The sequence below is a fragment of the Microcaecilia unicolor genome, chromosome 1 (assembly GCF_901765095.1).
Source record: "Microcaecilia unicolor chromosome 1, aMicUni1.1, whole genome shotgun sequence".
In the NCBI taxonomy this organism is placed as follows: domain Eukaryota; kingdom Metazoa; phylum Chordata; class Amphibia; order Gymnophiona; family Siphonopidae; genus Microcaecilia; species Microcaecilia unicolor.
The window spans coordinates 507,555,772-507,578,162 of record NC_044031.1 but is presented as its reverse complement, the minus strand read 5'-3'; the positions used below and the strand labels follow the sequence as shown (position 1 = coordinate 507,578,162).

Below are 22,391 nucleotides of genomic sequence, written 5' to 3'. Positions count from 1 at the left end.
TATCTACATTCTGGAGAAGAGAATTGCGATTGTTGTGTTTGTCTACTTGAATATGTGGAAATAGGGATCAACCACCAAGCTACAGGCAATACCTTTTCATTGGACCAACACTGTATCCATGACAAGCTTTTGAGAGTTATCCATTCCATCAGGTCAATGAAAAAATACAGTTATACCGGGTTTAAACTGTAAAAACTCATCTACATTTTAGGCTGTCTGCATGTGCATTAATAAAGCTCAGTGAAACGGGGTGAAGAGACAGACAGAAGTGATGACACTAACACTTTACAGTTCAAAGGCCCTATACTTGATAATGGGTGAGAAAGCCATGCAGTTGTCTTCAGGAGTTTTTAACATGGAACAACAGCATGTTAAACTGAAAGATAATTTCTCAAGCTCAAGAATACACAGCAGAAACTGTTGCGAGACTACTGAATTCCTCCTAACCCACAATTACTTCAGCATAATGACATCTATTTACTGTTTTGGGCACCAGAATGGCAACACAGTATGCCAAACTTATGGGACCCTACCTGCCCTTCCAACTATCATCCCATCTCCCTCCTCCCTTTCTTATCTAGGCTACCTGATGTTCACCACAGTTGTCTTGATTCTCATCTCAAGCTATTCTTGATCCACTACAATCTGGTTTTCACCCTCTACATTTAGAAACAGCCCTTGCTAATCCTGGCCCGATCCAAGGGCCTCTACTCAATCCTAATCCTTCTTGACTTATCTGCTGATCACCACCTACTCCTTGATATGCTGTCCTCACTTGGATTTTGGGGCTTCGTTCTGTCTTGGTTTTCTTCCTCTCTGGCTCTCATGGCACTTTTAGTGTATGCGCTGGTGGATCTTCCTCCACTGCTATCCCACTATCAGTCAGTGTATCCCAGGGCACTGTCTTAGGATCTGTTTTTTTTCTATATATACTGTCTCTGGAGAAAAGTGAGCCCCCCTAAACATTTTGCAATAACAACCTCGAACCTGCACCAAATTAATTAAATTTTTAAGTGCACAAAGTGACATTGATTTGCATCACTGATGCAAAATTAGACAGGAATCCCTCATTCCATTTAAGAGATTTTTAAGTTTTACAAACTGTCACAAATCTCAGTTTCCAATATGACTTAATCACTTACTTGCTGACGCCATCTGTGATGTCATTACGCCTTAAGACAAAGATCAAGTTTTAATTAAAATACTCAGTTGAAAATGGATACAATGCTAAAAGATCAGATTTAAACATTCAGGGCCCTGTTTACTAAGATGCGCTAGCATTTTTAGCATCCGCTAACACTAGAGACATCCATAGGAATATATGGGTGTCTCTAGCGTTAGTGGATGCTAAAAATGCTAGCGTATCTTAGTAAACAGGTCCCTCAGAGACTGTTTAGGTTGACATTAAGGGGTCCTTTTTTTTTTTTTTTGTTACATTTGTACCCCACGCTTTCCCACTCATGGCAGGCTCAATGCGGCTTACATGGGGCAATGGAGGGTTAAGTGACTTGCCCAGAGTCACAAGGAGCTGCCTGTGCCTGAAGTGGGAATCAAACTCAGTTCCTCAGTTCCCCAGGACCAAAGTCCACCACCCTAACCACTAGGCCACTCCTCCACTGAAAAATGGCTTGCGGTAGTATAGGCATTGGTTTTGGGCACGCGCCAATCCATTTTTCTGCGTGCCAGTAAAAAAAAAAAAAAAAAAAGGTCTTTAAAATTTTTGCCGAAAATGGACGTGCGGCAAAATCAAAATTGCCATGCGTCCATTTTGGGTCTGCGACCTTACCGCCAGCCAACTGACTTAGTGGTAAAGTCTCACGCGGTAACTGGGCAGTAATGACCTACATGCACCAAATGCCACTTGGTATGCGTCACACATGTCAAAAATGAAATTACCACAAGAGCCACACAGTAACTCCATTTTGGCACGTGTTGGGCACACGTAGACGCTTACACAGCTTAGTAAAAGGGCCCCTGTGTTAGAAACTAACTTTAGGGTAGTGTTATTTAAAATTTGACATCTCAGTAACATTAAGGTGAATTTCTACGAAACCACATAACATTGTTTGAAATAGATGTCACTTTGAGCATGCAAAATTTTAATTCAGTGCAGGTTTGTGGTTGTTATTGCAAAATGCTTAAGGGGCTCACTTTTTTCCAGACACAGAGTACTTGTTCTCTTGGAGCGCTGATCTCCTCCCATAGTTTTCAGTATCATCTTTATGCTGATGGCTGCCAGATCTACCTCTCCACACCAGAAATTTCAGTAGGAATCCAGGCCCAAGTCTCAGCCTGCTTTTTTGACATTGCTGCCTGGATGTCTCACTGCCATCTGAAAAAGAACAAGGCCAAGGCTGAATGTCTCTTTCCCCTTAAACCCATCTCTCCTATTCCCCCATTCTCTATTTCGATGGACAACATCCTCCCTTCTCATCAGCATGTAATCTTGGGGGTTATCTTGGACTCCTCTCTCTTTCTCTGCACATATCAAACAGACTGCTAAAACCTGTCGTATCTTTCTCTATACCATCACCAAAATTCCTTCCTTCCTTTCTGAACACAACTACTAAAACACACTCTTATCACTTCACGCTTACTACTGCAAATTGCTTCTCACAGGTCTCCCACTAAACCATCTTTCTCCCTTTCTGTCTGTTCAAAATTCTGCTATACAACTTCTCTTACACCAGTGTAGCTACACTCACATAATCCCTTTCTTGAAGTTATTTCATTGGCTCTCTGTTTCCACATACAGTTCAACCTCCTCTTACTGACTTACACTCATTCTGCATCTCTTCAGAATCTCTTCTCTCTTATCTCTCCCTACACCCCGCCCTGGGAACGCAGTTCATCAGCTTCAGCTAAGTCTCTTATCTGTACCCTTCTCCTCCACTGCCAACTCCAGATTGTTCCTTTTTTTTTTTTTAAACAATACATTTTTATTAAGAGCAAAAATTGCAAGCCATACAATGTAATCAAACAGATAATTATCAGTACAACACACTTCCCCCTTGCCAAACTCCTTCAGCCCCCCCCCCCCCCAAAAAAGAAATTAACCCCCTTTTTCCCCAAACCACAACTTTCATACACTCTCCCCAGCTACACTGTGGACTCTTCAGCATACCTCCAAACTAACCCCGCACTTTTTTAACCAACTGCCAGAAGCGAGACCGTTCCTCATTTGTAGAATCATATCAACCCAATCATTTATCAGTGAGCTTCTCTATTACTCCAACGTTTAATTTCAAAAGCCAATCCAGAACCGTGGGCCCCATAGCTTGTTTCCACTGGGCTGCTATCACGGCACATCCTTTTTGGTCTCCTCTGCCAGTTGGCCCCCTTTTTGTTACCCAACCCCAGTAGACACCTATATGGGTCCCTCAGAAAAACATCCCAGAGAACCAGACACACATTCTGCAACTGTAGCCCAAAAATGCTCACAAGTCCACTGGATATGATAAAATGTTCCTCTATCCAAGCCACACATCAGTAGATGAATGTGGAAATATTAGCTTCAAGGGCTATAATACTATCTGGTGAGTATCTCATAGGCATTTTCTTTCAGTAGAACATATAAAGAAGCCTTGACTTCCAAAACCGCATTCACCCACACTTAATTCCTCCCCTAAATCCTGCTCCCAGTGCTGTATGAGTGTGTTTTTGAAACTCTTTTCTCCTAAGGAAGCAATGGAGGACAGAAATCTAGCTCTTAATCTTCTCCATAACCATCCATAAGTTTTCAAAGAACTTTATATCCTTAGGATCCTCTTTCAACCAACCCTGCTGTGACAAAGTATTTAATTTGCAGGTACGAAAAGAAATTCTTACTGGGAAGACCTAATTTCTTCCTAAGCTCCTCAAATTATATCAAACTGTACCTACTGTACACCAACTTGGGTGAATCACTTCATAAAGGCAGTTAATAAATACCAATGAATGAATGAACAAATAAATAAATAAAATAATCTTCATGATTTGGACTGGAGAAAAGAACCTTAAAAAAAAACACATTTCTATAATTCTTTCAAGACATCTCATTCCACAACCAAATTCAAAATGGACCACTTACTTTTTAGATACTAGTCTCAATTTGCAATGCTCACTTACAAATATCGGCATACAGGAAGCCAACTAACAAATGGAACCAGCTCCATGCTGTAGCTCTATTTACCATCCTTCACACATAAGATCTATTATATACAGCCAAGCTAAAAGATACCACTGCATTTTCTCCGACACACAAGACAGAATACTTTAAAACTCTAACAGAATCATTTAAAACAAAAAGGCTATCACTCCAAAATCATCGCCAAATAACTTCATTCACATTCAAAAAACCTAAGGGAAACCTATTATAGTAAAAGAAAGTACAACTGGTAGAAGTTTCCTGGTTTTTCTAACATATAATCCAGAACTAGAAAAACCTAATGAAAAGTATAGAATCTCTTCAACCCCTATTTTTGAAGGAGGAAACACTAAAAAGAAATATTCACCATTCCTCTTCCCCCACTCTAACCTTCTACCAACCACCAAATCTGAAGCAAAACATAAGTAAACTCAAAACAGAATCACAAATGAAAAGGTTTTGCAGCATTTTCTTCTAAGACACAAGGAGAATTTATGCCTTACCTGATAATTTTCTTTTCTTTAGTCTGCGACACTGTTCTGAATGAGGTTATTCCCTCCTACCAGCAGATGGAGGTAGAAAAAAAACAAATTCTACCAGTTGCATCACTGTATAAGCTGTGCTGCTCCCTGGAGCAATCCAGTATGCATCTGCCCAAGCAGTAGAAAGTCCATTTTTGTCATCCAGCCCCATCTCAAAACACTGCAGCTGCAATGATAAAGCAAGCGAGCAAAACACCAGAAAGGCACTTGCTACCCTGCATATACCAAGGAATACAAAGATCAAAAGAATTATGTCCTATCTTCCACAAATGTAGATAATTAATCCAACACACCTCAGGGGTGCAACTCGCTACCCAGCTTCAAAGGTTGCGAGATTTACAGCACCCACCTCCTCACTGGTGCAAGGACTAAAAAAAACTTGGCTGATTTTTGCAATTTTAAAATTTTTCAAAGACTTAAGTATGAAAATGTGACTTCAAACTAACACTTCCTTCACCTTGACCATTAAATAAATTATTTGTCGACTAAAAAAGAATTCCGCCTTCGCATTAGCTCTGGACACCATCAAGTCGAATTGAGGAGGCCCCTAACAGTCCAAAATGAGCTGAAAGGCCTGAAGCCCAAGCGCCCATTGTCCCGGATCCAGGAGAGACAGCAACAAAGTGTCCACTTACACATTATCTTTACCTACAATATGGACCACCGAGAGATACTGCAGATGCGTCCCTGTCCACCAGGACTCAACACCTCCAAAGCCACCATCTGACTCCTGGTGCCACCACTGTACCGTTGTCCAACATCACCCTGATCGCTTTCCCTTCCAGGAGTGGCAGAAACTTCTGCAGGGCCAGATGGGTCTCCAAGCGGTTGATGGACTAGAATACCTCCTGGCTTGGCCAGGTGCCCAATGACACACATCCAAGACAGTGAGCTCTCCAACCAAGGAGACTCGTATCTGTGGTAACAAGAACACACCGAGGGGGATCCAGAGGGACCCCTCTTGAAAGGTTCACCAGACCATCCCACCAGGCCAGACTAAGCCTCGCCCTGGGCAGGAGCGAACCAATGAAAAAAAGATGACTTCCCCAAAGCACAGCACAAGAACAAGGAAAAAACTGGGGGAGACCAATGTCATTCCAACCAGGGGAAACAGTTTACTGATAGTACTTATATGTTGGACTTATCAGCCTCTGTATCTTATATATTCTTCTTATTATTAATAAATTGTTTCCCCTGGTTGGAATTACACTGATCTCCTCCAACTGGTTTTCTTTGTTTGGAAGCAGGAGAGAGCAATGTAAGTCCTGAGAGACCAGAGCCCACTGGTACAACAGCTGTAGAGGGCCCATGTGAGACCTTGCCTAAGGTATCACCTCCAAAGTGACAACCATGGAGGTGATGCAAACGGTCCCAGACCGTAGACCTTGGAAGCTCGCCTAACTGGCACCCTCAGCTTATTTGTCCGCTCCTAAAGAAGGAAAACCATTTTCCAGCTTGTGTAGGAAAAGACTCCTAGGTACTCCAGAACCTGAGACGGAGTGAGGTGGCTCTTGGGCCAATTCATGACCCAGCCGCGAGACTCCAAGATAGATATGACTTAAGCAGTGGCCCGACTGGCCTCCGTCACTGAATCCGCTTGAATCAGCTGATCATCCAGGTACGAGTGAACCTGAACCCCCTGGCACTGAAGATGCACAGTCACAATCACCATCACTTTGGAGAACTTGCAAGGTGCTGTAGTCAGGCTAAATGGCAAGGCCCAAAACTGAAAATACTGCCCCAGCACACAAAAGCTCAATTATCTCCGGTGGAGAACAACAATGGAAATAGAGATAAATCTCCGTGAGACCAGGGAAATAAACTCCCCTGTCCTCACCAACACAATATCCAAGCACAGAGTCTCCATGCAAAAGTGTTGGACCCTGAGCAAGCATCGATCCCTCTGAAGTCCAAGATGGGCCGAAAGGAGCCGCTTTTCTTTGGGACCATGAAATAGAGTACCACCTGCCAGAGGCACGGGTTCCAACATTCTGAAAGTGTACAGATGCTGCAGGACAGAGGCAAAAGCATGCTGCTTCAGGTTCGAATGATACAGAGAGGCTATAAAGGCATTGGGCAATGGCCAGCTGAACTCCAGAGAGTACCCTTGCCTGACCACCTCCACAACCCACTGATCTGAGGTAATACAGACCCACTCATCCAGGAAGATAAAGCCTGCATCCCACCTGGATGCACGAGGGGCCCAGTGTACCCCCACTGGGCTGGATGGGTGGCTGCTGTTCCCCCTGAGGTACCTGTAGCAATGTTTCTCTTGGGGTCGTGAAAAGAGCTCTGCTTGAAAGATATGCCTTGGTTACTTCCCTGAGCCAAAGAACGATGAGCGGACAAAAAAAAACTCTCTCAAGGAAATCATGGGTAAATTAGATAAATTGTCTAGTTTAGCAAACAATCTGCCTTGGACTCGAGGCAGACCGGCAGGTTTGGGAGTTAGTCTTTGTCCTTCCAGGGTTCGGAAAAAATGGATCCTGGTCTAGGAGAGACAGTTCTTCTCCTTGTTGCTCGGATACAACTGTTATCTTCCTTCCAAGGGGGGGGGGGGGGGTGTCCTTTGGCATGAGTATCTTTTGCTGCTTCTTTCACTACTCTCGGGCCAGGAGTACGCAATTTTTCTTTGCTCAGGACATTTGTTTTACGTCCTAAGGCTTCAGTTCCTTTTCTAGTGTTTAACTCTGTTCCGTTTTGGTAACCTGGTGGTTCAGATATTTGAATCCTTTTCTGCTGATCAGTTTTATGCTGTGTGTATAGCTTTGTTGATTTTTCAACCTTCAGCATTCATCTTTTCTTCCCCCCCACCCCCCATCTTTGGGAAACTGCTTTGCTACATTCCATTAGTCTGGACTGGTCTGGTATAGATGACAAGGAAGGAAAAATTATGTTCTTACCTGATAATTTTCTTTCCTTTAATCATACCAGACCAGTCCAGATGTCCTCCCTGGCTAAAGTCTGTCAGAGTGTTGTTTCCTTTAGGTATCCCTGACTGTTCCACAACTCTTCAATACGGTGGGATGTCCTACAGCACTGCCTACTTCATCTTCTCTATTCAATCTCCTGCCACTTGTTTTGCCAGTTCTGTATGACTCCTGTTACTTGGGATCATGGAGTTCTTTCCCCGGATTTAGGGGTAGATCTCTATGTGCTTGGTCAAGCTCAGTATGGACTATTCCTTCTGCTTACTTTACTGTGAGGGGAGGTTGCAGTTGCCTTTGGCCAAGCAGGAACAGTGAGGTTCTGCATATTGGCTCCAAAAGTTTGCCTGTTTGGTATTAACTGTGTTTTCTTCTAGACTTCTGAGCACCATTGCTTGGATATTTGAAATGCTGAGCATTCCAGGCTGCACAATGCCCTTGGGGGGTGGTTTGCTTTGCTTGGAGCTGTGTTCTCCGTCTCCTTCCGCTGGTGGATGGACGCAGCCCATTGGTCTGGACTGGTCCGGTATGATTAAAGGAAAGAAAATTATCAGGTAAGAACAACTTTTCCATAGTTTTAATTTGTTATAATAGAAGGGGTCTTAGAAGATTTTGCAGGATCTGATGTGTGTTGAGAGAGTTGTCAATATAGCAGAATTGTGTCTAATCATGTTTAAATTGTGAAAGACTGCTTCTTGAGGAGTCTTTAAATACAGTTGAATTGTTTCCATAGATGTGTGTGGTTTAGTGTTGGTTACTTGCGTGAAATAATTGAATTTCAAGTATGTAACATTTTTCAGCGCTCAAGAAAAAGATCTGGGATAATACGCTGAAATTTTCTGTGCAGTGTGTGGTGGCAGCCAAAAAAAAAAAAAAAAAAAATCAAACAAGATGCTAGGAATTATTAGGAAAGGGATGGTGAATAAGACCGAAAATACTATAAATGCTCCCTGGTGCGTCTGCACCTTGAGTATTGTGTTTAGTTCTGGTCACTGTATCTCCAAAAACATATAACTGAATTAGAAAATTTTCAATGAGAGTGACTAAAATGATAAAAGGGATGAGGAAAGGCTAAAGAGGTTAGGGCACTTCAGCTTTGAAAAGAGACCGATGAGGGGAGATATGATTGAGGTCTACAAAATCCTGAGTGATGTAGAACAAGTAGAATTGATTTTTTTTACTCACTCCAAAAGTACAAAGACTAGGGGAAACTCGAGGAAGTTACATGGAAATACTTTTAAAACAAATAGGAGAAAATATTTTTTTCACTCAACGAATAGCTAAGCTCTGGAACTCATTGCCAGAGGAAGTGGTAACAGCGATTAGAGTATCTGGGTTTAAAAAAAGGTTTGGACAAATTCCTGGAGGAAAAGTCCATAGTCTGCTACTGAGACAGACATGGGAAGCAACTGCTTGCTCTGGGTTTGATAGCATGGAATGTTGCCACTATCTGGGTTTCTGCCAGGTACTTGTGACCTGGCTTGGCCACTGTTTGGAAAACAGTATACTGGGCTAGATGGACCATTGGTCTGACCCAGTATGGCTACTCTTATGTTCATAATCACGTGGCCTAGCAACTTTCTGTGGAACCAAACAAATTTGTTATTCCAACTGGCAAAATCCAATGAAGCAATGCAAGTGTGGAAAATATATTAGAGGCAGGAACATGAAGGACATCATCAGTCCATCAGAGTTATCCCCTCCGTATGATGTGCCATCTGCATCCACTAATGTTGGACATTATAAATGTGGTCACTGCAAATCTTGCACCATCACTTTACAAGGGTAGTCATTCATTAACCCAATTGACCAAAGAGAATATCGTTCTACTTGTTACACAGATTGTAAGTCGCCGCATGTGGTGTACGTACTACAATGCTCCATGTTCGAAAGTGTACGTGAGGAAGACAACTGGACCTTTGAACATTCATATGAATGAACACAAGACACAGCATGGTCCACCTAAGAGTGGGCACGCCTTTAATGTCTCACTGCCAGTCATTTTTGCACACCCTGGGATGATTTTGTTGTCAGAGTGATCGACCGTGCGGTTCGCCAAACATGTGGGGGAAGATAGGCGTTTGTTGCAACTGGAACAACGTTGGATATTTCATCTACAGTCTGTGGAACCCTCGGCTTTGAATTCCAAAATTGATTGGACTATTTTTTTTTTGAGTGTGCAGGGTGCCTTACATGTCTGAGTTGGACATCCGCTTGGGATTTTATATTGTATTTTTTTTTTATTTCTGCATTTTTCATTTTTTTTGTATTTTTGGGTGTCGTACTTTTGTTGTTCACTTTTCGGCCATTATGGCTCAGTATTTGGCCTGCTGTTGCATGCCTCAAGTGTCCCTTTAAAAGCTTTAGCCTCGCGATTGGCTGGTGATAAAGACAGTCTGTTTTTTTTGATCAGCTGTCCATTTCATTGATTGGCTATCTATTTGCGTCGTGTTGGTGGGCACTTGGCGTATTTGAGACGCCGTTTTTTCGAGGCACTTAGTGCAGCAGCAGAGCCCTAAGCCTTTAGCCAGGCAGACTTGAGTTATGTGTTGCCTGGCCTTTTGTTGTTTTTCAGCAAATTTTGGTTCTATCAAGCAGGGTGAGTGGATTACACATGTAAGGATGATTATTTATTCGATTATCCTTGCTTGGTGTTGTAGGTTTTTGTACAGACCCACTGGAGCAGTGATTACCAGCTTGGCGTCCTTATCCCCTGAAGAAGCCCCTCGGTGAAACGGGTCCGTCGGGTGTGGATGCCTGTCCGAGCAGTGATTACCAGCTTGGCGTCCTTATCCCCTGAAGAAGCCCCTCGGTGAAACAGGTCCGTCAGGTGTGGATGCCTGTCCAAGACACTGCAGCCAGCTAAGTGGTTTTTTTCTCTCTTTCTGAGACTCTACAACTTTGTTGTTGAATCACATTTGAGCAAACTTCAATAAATAAATAAATTTCACGCACAGCGAAGATCGGGGGTTTTTGATACCAATGATTAAAGAAGTTGTGGTGAAATCTCTTTTTTGAAATAATTCCAGCAGTCTTGCTGTGTATCACCTTTTCTGAGGTCTTTCCCCCCGTTTTTTCTTATTTTTTCTCTGCTGAATATGTAGTGTGAACAGACTCGTTCCTGGACTATTGTTGTATTGCACGGGCTTGAAGCGAGCGCCCCTCCTGTTTCTGCTACTTATGTAATAATATAAAAATATAAAAATAATACACTCGGTGAAACAGCAAGCAAAAACACAATAAATACCATCAGATAACACTAAATAGATATACACACACAGTGCTCAGAATTATACCAGAGAATACAGAAGTCAATAGATATCTGACTAATAACAATGCCCATGAATCTAAACTAGCCTATGGCAATAGAAATGATAATTATCTGAAACCACAAACTGCAGGAATGAACCCCAGCTTCTAACCATAAGACACTTGCTTACTTGCTTTGTAGCTGACTTCCAGTAGACACAGAGTCCTGCACCCAGCTCCAGCTATGCCCAGCATACTTATCAGGATGAAGTTGACAGTTTACCTTTAAGCTAGCCTAGGCAATTTATCCTTAGCCCAGATAGGCAGCTGTGTTCCTTTGTTTACTTTCCTGTAACAAGGTTATACAGGAAGGCCCAGGACATAGACACTATGATACAGTGTCTTTCCAGATTTATCTGCAAAGCATCCACTCTGGCCCAGTGCCAAGCAAATTCTTCTCTCTTTGTCTTCCAAAGGTTCTGAGCAGACATTGGGCCACTGTCTTCAAGTGACTCTTATGGCCCAATAAGGACACATTCCTGCTCTCTGGTAGATGAAATCCAGGCCTTCTAAGACGAAAAAAGTCCAGTATTGATCCAGGCACTCCCCTGAGCATACTGGCGCATTAGCTAGGGGGCCCACAAATGTTATCACATACTTGGGGGCTATAAACCTATCCAGTAACCAGCTTCAACCTCTGAGAGGAAGTGCAGATGTTCTCTATGCTAACGGTGTCCTTGGGCTGGTAGAGAAACAGGAAATGTCCAAGCAGCCATGATATTCTTGTTCACAGAGATAATTCACGTTCAGGTCTTGTGGACACAGGCCTCAGTTGCACACAAGGTGACACACCAGGGACACTCCTACAGACCCACCCCTCGAGAGTCCTCATGCCCAGTCCAATGGGGGGGGGGGGGGGGGGGGAGGCTGTGCAGCTGATGTGCTGCATTTATCTATCTATCGTGGGGGTGGGGAGGGGGATCTGCTGTTTGGGAGTCAGAGAGAGCAGCTGGTACCACAATTTACTTTTATTTGGATGCTGAGGTTTTGTGCATATTACATCCACGACTGGGAGGCAGGAGTTGGTAGGCTTCAGTTCGGCCAGGCCATCAAGTTCTAAAAATGTTCATAAATCTTGTGGAAATGAGGTAGTGTGACTATTTTCCCCTTTGATCCCAAAAGCCTCCTGAACGGAAGGAGATGTGGTGCTTTCTCCCCCCCCCCCCCCCCCCCCCCCCCCCCAAATCTCCTTTGGCACAACACCCTAACACCAGCTCTGAGCTGGTGTAGGGATTCCAGCAATAAGGGTGCCCTTGTTTACTGTGTTCTTTGCTGAGCATCGGAAGGAATAGGAAATGACCTAATCTATATGCCTTTGACTACATATTCACTGCGTTGTTCTTCGGGGAGCTCATTGGTTCCCGCACTCCCAGCCTGAGCATTTTGCGCTAGTAAATGCAGGTGAGTCATTCCGTGTCAAGTGGACCAGGGGTCCCCACCTCACCATCTCAGATTTTGATGAAATTTGGTACATAGTTTCTTTATGATAAAAAACTAAGCTGTGCAAAACTTTAGTTCAAAAGACTAAAAATTGGAGGTTCTAGGGGACCTCAAGTAAAGGGTTGCAAAATGTCGCCTGAGCAAAAATGACATTTTGGGCCAACTTCCAGAAGCTGTAAAACTGGAAGTTTTAGTAGTACAAGGGGGATATTTGGAGAACCTGCACTACTTTTAGGGCTTAATGAACTGGCAAAACCCCATGTTCCTAGTCCTCTTACTTTTTGAATGGTTTAGGCTCAAACGTTGCCAAAAAAACGGCAAAAATCAATTTACAGCGATGTTGAGGCTGCTGTAGTTTCTAAACTAGTTGGCCTTTCAGGTTGATTTTTGGTAGGTTTACTAAATGCAGGGCTGTAATGAGGCATTCCAATTTGCAGCACTTTCCTTCAAGTGGTTGAAAAATTATAAGTGTTCAAAGTTGGTATAAAAAGCATTTTTGCCCATTTTGGGCTATCTTTGATGCCCTTGATCTCCAGTGGGACAGCTTCAATATTCTTTCTTTTAGCACCATTAGAAAGAGCAGATTTCCTTCTATCAGAATATGTAGTTTTCATTTTGGAGTCTCATCATATAAGGATTGCAAAAATGCCCTCAAATGTTTGCGGGCAGCAGCCTGTGATTTCTTCACTACACCCTTGATACAAGTGTAGTAAAAGTGATTCTTCTTTCAAAAAGCACCAATTTTTTAAAATAAAGAACACATTATGTTATAAAACTGTATTCAAGAAAACTAAAAAACAGGAATGTTTTTTAGGATGTGGAAGGATGAGGCGAGGTTTCATGACAGGTTTAAAGAAAACTGCAGTCAGTTAGGATGACCGACTTGGTCAATTATGATTGGTGGACCCTGTTGCAAGGCGTCTGAGTGTCTGTTGCTGGTGTTTCTTCACCCTTGCTACAGTTTGACCTCTTAGTGAACTGTAGGCATCAAAGTAAGCCTAGCAACAGACACTCAGGAGCCAGGAGGTACCAGAAGCATACAATTGGGCAATGAAACAAACAATTCTGCCTTGCAACAGGGTTCACCAATCATAATTGGCCAAGTCTAACTGGCTAAAGAAGTTTTCTTTAAATATTATGTTATAAAACTGTGTTCAAGTAAACTAAAAAATAGGGTGGAAACCATTGTATACATACTTCTTGTTGAAGAAACTCGCACCTGCACCGACAGGCTCATTTATATTGAATTAAATGCCACAAATGAAGATATTAATCACTTTAGACTGAAGTAAAATTTTACCCATTGAAAACCTGATTGCAAGAATAAACGCGTTTGTTGACCTGATGCTAATGGTCATCAATGGATCCAGAAAGATCAGATGAATTTCCACTTTGCTCAGTTGGCTGTTCAAGTACATCAGAGTGTCATTTACTGACATACAATAAAAATAAAGGTTTGAAATTAATTGAAGAGCTTCTGCCTGATCAACAGAAGTTGTTACAAGAGCATTCTGGTCAACTTTTCTATGCTGGATCAACTATTTGCCTTCATCATGAATCCTTACTGTTGAAAAAGTTTGAATTTTTGCAAAGAACCTGCTGTAACCCATTTTCCAAAGGTGGTCATAATGCAAAAAGGGGCTTAAGAGTGCTGGGTGACACACTAGCAGCCCAGCTAAAGGCCTTAACAAGCAAAATATTTGTGCCGGGTCAGAAACTATGTCCATCTTGTCGAAAAGACGTCAGTAACAGAGCTGCTGATTCTTTATCATCATCAACAGCAGCAGATGATGAACACAGTGACATTTCTGGCAAGTTGAACACAAGTTTGACATCTCTTGGTTTTTCTCCATTAAAGTTCAAAAAAGTCAGCAAGCGTGATGTACGAGGCTACACCAAGCGCAAAATCAGGCGAGTGCAAAATACTTTGAGAGTCATCATCTTGCAGTTGCTGGTGGCTTAGACATTCTACCAGTCAGAAATGTGACAAATGTTCTGATTATGATGACCTGCTAAACGAGTTGAAAAACAAAGTCCAAGTTTCAGCAAATCATGCAGAAAAACTGCAAATACTAACTTTAGCACCAAACAGCTGGTCTATTCAAAGAACTGCCTCAGAATTCATGGTTTCAACTAGAATGGTTAAAAAAGCAAGAAATCTGAAATCAGTTTGTGGAATTCTGGCAAAACCAGACAAGAAGAAAGGTAAAGTTTTACCAGAAGAAACAGAAAAAAAAATTCTTGGCTTTTTTGAAGATGATGAATTCAGTAGACTATGCCTAGGGAAAAAAGATTTTGTCTCTGTCAGAACTGGCACTGAAAAAATTCAAATGCAAAAGCACTTGCTGCTTAGCAATCTAAAAGAAATGTATGTTGCATATCGTACTCGAAATGGGCCAGAAGTGGGTTTTTCCAAATTTTGTGAGCTAAGGCCAAAATGGTGTGTCACTGTTGGCTCATCTGGTATGCATTCAGTGTGTGTTTGTGTCATTCATCAAAATGTGAAGCTTATGCTTGCTGGAAGCCATCTGCTGAACGAAGATTACAAAGCACTGATGGCTAAAACTGTGTGCAATTTGGAATGCAAAGAATGCATGCTTCACAGGTGTGAAATATGTCCACGTAAAGATGTGCTTGAAAATTACCTGACAGAAGTGTTCATTGATGCTGACCCAGGTGAAACAATCGAGTTTAAGCAGTGGGTTCATACAGATTGCACCACACTGGAGACCAAACAAATGTATGTTGATGATTTTGTATCTGAGCTTGCATTGAAAGTTTCAAACCTGTCAATTCACCATTACATTTCCAAACATCAGACACAATACTTAAAGAAAACCTAAATCCTTGTGAAATTGTTGTTCTCTTGGACTTTGCTGAAAACTACTCCTTTATTGTCCAAGATGCTGTTCAAGGTTTCCACTGGGAAAACAGTCAAGCTACACTGCATCCATTTGTTGGGTACTTCCGTGATGCTTCAAGTGAAATTCAGTGCATAAGTGTTTGCACAATAAGTGACGGCTTGCGGCATGATGCAGTTGCTGTACATGCATTCTTGGAAAAATTAATCGCGTTCTTGAAAAGCAAAATTGGAGAAATAAAATATGTAACATACTTTTTATTATTATGGATTAAGAACTGGTTGAAAGATAGGAAGCAGAGAGTAGGATTGCGTGGCCAGTATTCTCAGTGGAGGAGGGTAGTTAGTGGGGTCCCGCAGGGGTCTGTGCTGGGTCCGTTGCTTTTTAATGTATTTATAAATGACCTAGAGATGGGAATAACTAGTGAGGTAATTAAATTCGCCGATGACACAAAATTATTCAGGGTCGTCAAGTCGCAGGAGGAATGTGAACGATTACAGGAGGACCTTGCGAGACTGGGAGAATGGGCGTGCAAGTGGCAGATGAAGTTCAATGTTGACAAGTGCAAAGTGATGCATGTGGGTAAGAGGAACCCGAATTATAGCTACGTCTTGCAAGGTTCCGCGTTAGGAGTTACGGATCAAGAAAGGGATCTGGGTGTCGTCGTCGATGATACGCTGAAACCTTCTGCTCAGTGTGCTGCTGCGGCTAGGAAAGCGAATAGAATGTTGGGTGTTATTAGGAAGGGTATGGAGTCCAGGTGTGCGGATGTTATAATGCCGTTGTATCGCTCCATGGTGCGACCGCACCTGGAATATTGTGTTCAGTACTGGTCTCCGTATCTCAAAAAAGATATAGTAGAATTGGAAAAGGTACAGCGAAGGGCGACGAAAATGATAGTGGGGATGGGACGACTTTCCTATGAAGAGAGGCTGAGAAGGCTAGGGCTTTTCAGCTTGGAGAAGAGACGGCTGAGGGGAGATATGATAGAAGTGTATAAAATAATGAGTGGAATGGATCGGGTGGATGTGAAGCGACTGTTCACGCTATCCAAAAATACTAGGACTAGAGGGCATGAGTTGAAGCTACAGTGTGGTAAATTTAAAACGAATCGGAGAAAATTTTTCTTCACCCAACGTGTAATTAGACTCTGGAATTCGTTGCCGGAGAACGTGGTACGGGCGGTTAGCTTGACGGAGTTTAAAAAGGGGTTAGATAGATTCCTAAAGGACAAGTCCATAGACCGCTATTAAATGGACTTGGAAAAATTCCGCATTTTTAGGTATAACTTGTCTGGAATGTTTTTACGTTTGGGGAGCGTGCCAGGTGCCCTTGACCTGGATTGGCCACTGTCGGTGACAGGATGCTGGGCTAGATGGACCTTTGGTCTTTCCCAGTATGGCACTACTTATGTACTTATGTACTTTAGTGATGGCTCAGCTGAACTTCAAAAACTTTGCCAACTTGTGCTATCATCAAACAGAATTTGGAATAAGTGCACAGGATGCTGGGCTAGATGGACCTTTGGTCTTTCCCAGTATGGCACTACTTATGTACTTATGTACTTTAGTGATGGCTCAGCTGAACTTCAAAAACTTTGCCAACTTGTGCTATCATCAAACAGAATTTGGAATAAGTGCACAGTGGAATTTCTTTGGCAGAAGCCATGGCAAGTCACCATGTGATGCCATAGGTGGTACAACAAAGCGACTAGCTGCTCAGGCTAGTTTGCAACGACCTAAAAATAGCCAAATTCTCACAGCACAAGGCTTGTTTGAATTTTGTGATCAAAAAATAAATAAAATAAAGTTCTTTTTTGTTTCCAAGGATGAAATTGAATCTTCAAGATCTGCACAAGAGGAAAGATTCAGTAAAGCTTCCACAGTTGCTGGAACTAAATCACCAGTTTATTCCCATTGACTTGAACCAAATTTCAGTCAGTAGAATGTCAAATGATTCCTCCTCATTTGTTGTCAAACTTTGTCAGTCGGATGACCCAGTGAGTGTACCTGGCATAAATGTGTCTCAACTTCAGCCTGGGCAGTATGTTGCCTGTGTTTATGACAACAAATGGTGGATTGGCAATGTCTGTGACACATCATTTGAAGAACATGATGCCTTGGTCAACTTTATGCATCCATGCGGGCCTGCACGATCATTTCATTGGCCTAGCAGAAGAGATTCTTGTTGGATTTCTGAACAGCATATTCTAGCAGTTCTTCCAGTACCAGCAACTACACACTTGGACGACAGTATACATTTCCAGAAACAGCAGTGAAACTTATCAGTGAAAAATTCTTGTCACTTCAGCACTGAGGTTTTACTTGGGAACCATTAAGACACCCCCATTAGGCTTGAGAAACTAGGCAAAGACAACCAAATGAGGCTTGGGAACCTCAAGTAAGATGCCCACCTTCAGGCTTGGGAACCTGTGCCAAGTGGCTGGACTTGCCTTGCTATCGGGCGTGACCTCTTGGCGATGAGGTTGCCACTTCCTATTGAATTGGTAGTGGCATAGCCACCATGGACCAACGCATGCTTAAAGCAACTGAGTGACTTATACAGCAATTAGAAACATTGATGGGCCCTATATCCGTTTCATCTATCATTCAACAATACTGGCCAAAAAACACTTTTTTTTGCAATCCTTATATGGAGAGACTCCAAATTGAAAACTACATATTCTGATAGAAGGAAATCTGTTCTTTCTAATGGTGCTAAAAGAAAGAATATTGAAGCTGTCCCACTGGAGATCAAGGGCATCAAAGATAGCCCAAAATGGGCAAAAATGCTTTTTATACCAACTTTGAACGCTTATAATTTTTTCAACCACTTGAAGGAAAGTGCTGCAAATTGGAATGCCTCATTACAGCCCTGCATTTAGTACACCTACCAAAAATCAACCTGAAAGGCCAACTAGTTTAGAAACTACAGCAGCCTCAACATCGCTGTAAATTGATTTTTGCCGTTTTTTTTGGCAAAGTTTGAGCCTAAACCATTCAAAAAGTAAGAGGACTAGGAACATGGGGTTTTGCCAGTTCATTAAGCCCTAAAAGTAGTGCAGGTTCTCCAAATATCCCCCTTGTACTACTAAAACTTCCAGTTTTACAGCTTCTGGAAGTTGGCCCAAAATGTCATTTTTGCTCAGGCAACATTTTGCAACCCTTTACTTGAGGTCCCCTAGAACCTCCAATTTTTAGTCTTTTGAACTAAAGTTTTGCACAGCTTAGTTTTTTATCATAAAGAAACTATGTACCAAATTTCATCAAAATATGAGTTGGTGAGGTGGGGACGACCTTTAAAATTGGTCCACTTGACACGGAATGACTCAGGTGCTAGACTGTCGCTAATGTTCTATAGTACCCACGTTTACTTCTGAGCATCGGGGCCTTTGAGACTAACACAAAAGTGTTCAGACACAGTGGTTCTCACTCATCAAGTATAGGGCTTTTGAAGTGTAAAGTGTTTCTGTCATCACTTCTGCCTATCCTCCCACCCACTGCCTTTCACAAGGCCGTACTAACACATGCAGACAACCTAAAACCTAGATGAGTTTCTATTATTTAAGCCTTGGGTAACTGTAGTTTCTTCACAGACCTCATAAAAAGAAAATACTATCAAAAGCTCGTCAAAGATACATTAAGGCCAATGAAGTAAGCTTCCTGTGTGGTTACTGTGGGTTTAACATTTTTACTGCAGGATAAAACTGCAGAAAGGGTTGCATTTTAACTCAAGCAGAAAACCCTTACCACAATTGCATTTAAATGAATGCAAAAGCAGTGCATGGCACCCTTCTATATGAGATTTAGTGTTCATCCACCCTATGGAGAGATTATATGGAAGCAGGATGCGCCATGCAGAGCAAGGCGCTGCTATTTTTCAAGCTGGTAGCACTAGAGGCAAAAGCGAGTGGGCATCACTCCTGCCCCTCCTGTTAGGTGTATTAGGTGGGATGGGGGATGGGATCGGAGGGTGCCACTAAACACCAGGTATTTAATATTTTATTTGAGGAAAGGGGTTTGGGTCTGGGTGGAGGGCCAGTAGACTACCAGGGAAAGCAAGTGTGGGAAATATTAATTGATCACAGACTATACACCTTCCCAGCCCCAGACTTGTCCAATACAAACAAACCAGGCAGTGCACCTTTTTCTTTATTGCCCCTGCCCTCTGGAATAAATTGCCCCTTGAAATTTGGAACGGGAATTATCCCTATCTAAATTTAAATCTTCCATTAAAACATGGCTGTTTGTTCAGGCCTTCAAGGCCCTCCAGTGAGATAGTGCCCTCTCATCCCTCTCCCTATTTTTGATGTGATTCTTTTCTCTACTCCAGCCCTCTTACCTTTGTAGTGTAGCTAAAATGTTTGAACCTATTCTTTCCTAGCCAGTAATCTGTAGTTACTACCTTTAACCTGTACAATGCTTAGTTCTGCTTTATCAGTTTTAGTGGTTTAGCAAATAATATATAATTGTCCACTTAATTGTGTGTGTGGTGGGGGGGGGGGGGGGGAGGAGGGGGAGGGTTGGGGAAGGAATGGGGCCTCTACAAAAGGACTGTAGGTTTGGGAGAGAGATGCCGATATGCTTTGTTTTTGGGTTTGGTTTTTTTTCCATGTTACCGTTCCTGTCAGTGCCCAAATCAATAATCGCTCAGGCAAAGGTCACATTTATTAATGAGTTGCGCATTACTGTTGTGATTTTACCACCACATAATTTGCATGCTCATTGATTATAGCATGCTGCGGTATTTTTTGTGCAGTATTTTGCGGTAGAACTGTAGCTCTACTGCGAGGCTTATAGCATCTCCCGCATTTGTTCAATTAACAGGTATCAGCTGTAACTTGGTTGCTGACCCTTATTCCTACATACACTCTGGAGATAATGAAACCACTCTTCACATTATTTTTCTATACCACTGTGTACTCTGATGCATCAAGTTTGACAAAAGCAAAAAGAAAGCAAGATATACCACCTAGTGTCAATGAGAAAAATGTCAATAAAAAAAATAAGGCAATGCTTAATGGATCATCTTATATTCTTGTTTTGTTATTTATACTTCCCATGGTATGCTCATGGGCGGTACATCAAGATATAAATAAAACTTGAAAGTGGACTAACATGGCAGCCAATAAAAAAAGTGAAAGTATATTTTAATGCAAGAATTCATACTACATCTTTTGTTTTTTAATTAGGTTGTGTTTTCACTTTAATAAAGAAGTGATAAGACACCCTGCTGCAAAAGAAAATAAAGCAAAACATCCACATGTGCTTATTGAATAAACATCAGAAAAAAAAAAACCCAGTGAAAAGACAAGTTTTGAAAGTGGACCCAATTAGATGAGCTAAAAGTTATGAGAAACAGTTACAGAGAAATAAGTTCTTCCCCCAAAAAATGGCACAAGGCATTTCTATGGGAGAAGTAGTTTCAATTTCTGCAGCATAAAAGCTAAATTAAATTGAAACATGGTAATTAGAAAATTGCTCCTTTCAAACTTCTGCTCCCTGTAATTGACCTCACTCCCCAAACCTACAACCCTCACAACTAGCATCACCCCAGATTGCTCAACCCAGAAAACTTGAACTGCAATACCACCTTCCAAACTAGTCTATGCAATGGGATAAACCCAGGACTGCATCAAACCTGTTGGGCAACTTTAGAAGGGAAACAGAAGATAAATGAAGCCCCCCAAGAATGCCCCATTTCTATGGGAGAACAAGTTTCAACAGCTGCAGAATACATTCATTGATTCACTTTAACTTATTGATTCCGGAATTTCACTTTTCAAACTGCCCTCCTCTCTCATTTTCTCTCCTGATCACACACACAACACAAAGCCAACACGGATATAGATACACAAACACATGCAAGCATGCACATTTCAACACATACAAGCATGTACAGACACAGACACACACCTGCCACTACACACAAAACAGATAACACACAAGTGCAGAGGAGTTGGAAAGAATTTCATGATAACTAATGTAAAATAAACAGTATGGGCTGTTAATCCTGATGACGTAATCTAATTCTGCACAAACTGAAACAGTCAAACACAATCCTAAAGGGTTTTGTAGAGTGAACATATAACTGTGAGAAAACAGAAAAAACCCTCAGAAACCAAGGTATCCACCAAGGTCTGACCAACAGGACATTAGTATCTATATAAGATTTTATGTCCATGATCTAGTCTCTTTCATAGGGTTAACTTTCCCATCAGATTTAAATCAAACACTGCCCATGACTAACAGCGATGTTTATGAAGCAACTGCAGTGTTGGGAAGATAATTAAGCTTGCGTGTCTAACAGCTGTGATTGCAATGTCGTCGGGAGTTTTCCAAGTTTTGTATGGTTGTTGTAATCTTGAAACATCTTTTTATTGAGGAATTAGGTGAATGTTGGTAACTGTTTCCGGTTTCCTGGTGAAGTTTAATCGGCTGGAAGTAAGTGCTATGGGGTTGGGTGGGTTTTGTATTATGTAGTTTGTCTTTTGAAGTGGTGTGTTAGTAGTATTGAGTGAGTGAGTGAGTGTGTTTGGTAAGTTATCTGAGTTTAACTCTTGTTCTTAGTTAGATCAAAAGTCCTATTACGATCAAACTGGTGGTTCCTGATGAAGCCCTGATGTGGGTGAAACGTTTTGGGCCCCGTTGAAAGAAAATGAGCAGTTGCAATGTGGGGTTTTCAAGCCAACTATGATATAAGCTAAGTTATTTTATGCTTTCTTATGGCTTGTGATAAAGTTTATTCACTCAGTAACGATTTGAAATACAGGCCTTATCATGGGAAGTGTTTGATTTAAATCTGATGGGAAAGTTAACCCTATGAAAGAGACTAGATCACAGGCATAAAATCTTATATAGATACTAATGTCCTGTTGGTCAGACCTTGGTGGATACCTTGGTTTCTGAGGGTTTTTCCCGTTTTCTCACTGTTATATGTTCACTCTACACAACCCTTTAGGATTGTGCTTGGCTATTTATCAGTTTGTGCAGTAAAGAATTTCATGAACCATGTGGGTTTAAAAATGGGTTTGGACAAGTTCCTAGAGGAAAAGTCCATAGTCTGCCATTGAGATAAACATATGGAAGCCACTGCTTATCCTGGGATTGGTAGTATGAAATCTTGCTATCTGTGTTTCTGCCAGGTATTTGTGACCTGGACTGGCCACTGTTGGAAACAGGATACT

At 41.9% G+C, this 22,391-nt stretch overlaps 1 protein-coding gene across 3 annotated transcripts in view; it reads right to left on the bottom strand.

The window, feature by feature from the left end:
• The window catches only part of MTFR1 (mitochondrial fission regulator 1), a 101,057-nt gene that overhangs the window by 53,854 nt on the left and 24,812 nt on the right, over window positions 1–22,391 (bottom strand). The gene's annotated exons all lie outside the window — the stretch shown is intronic.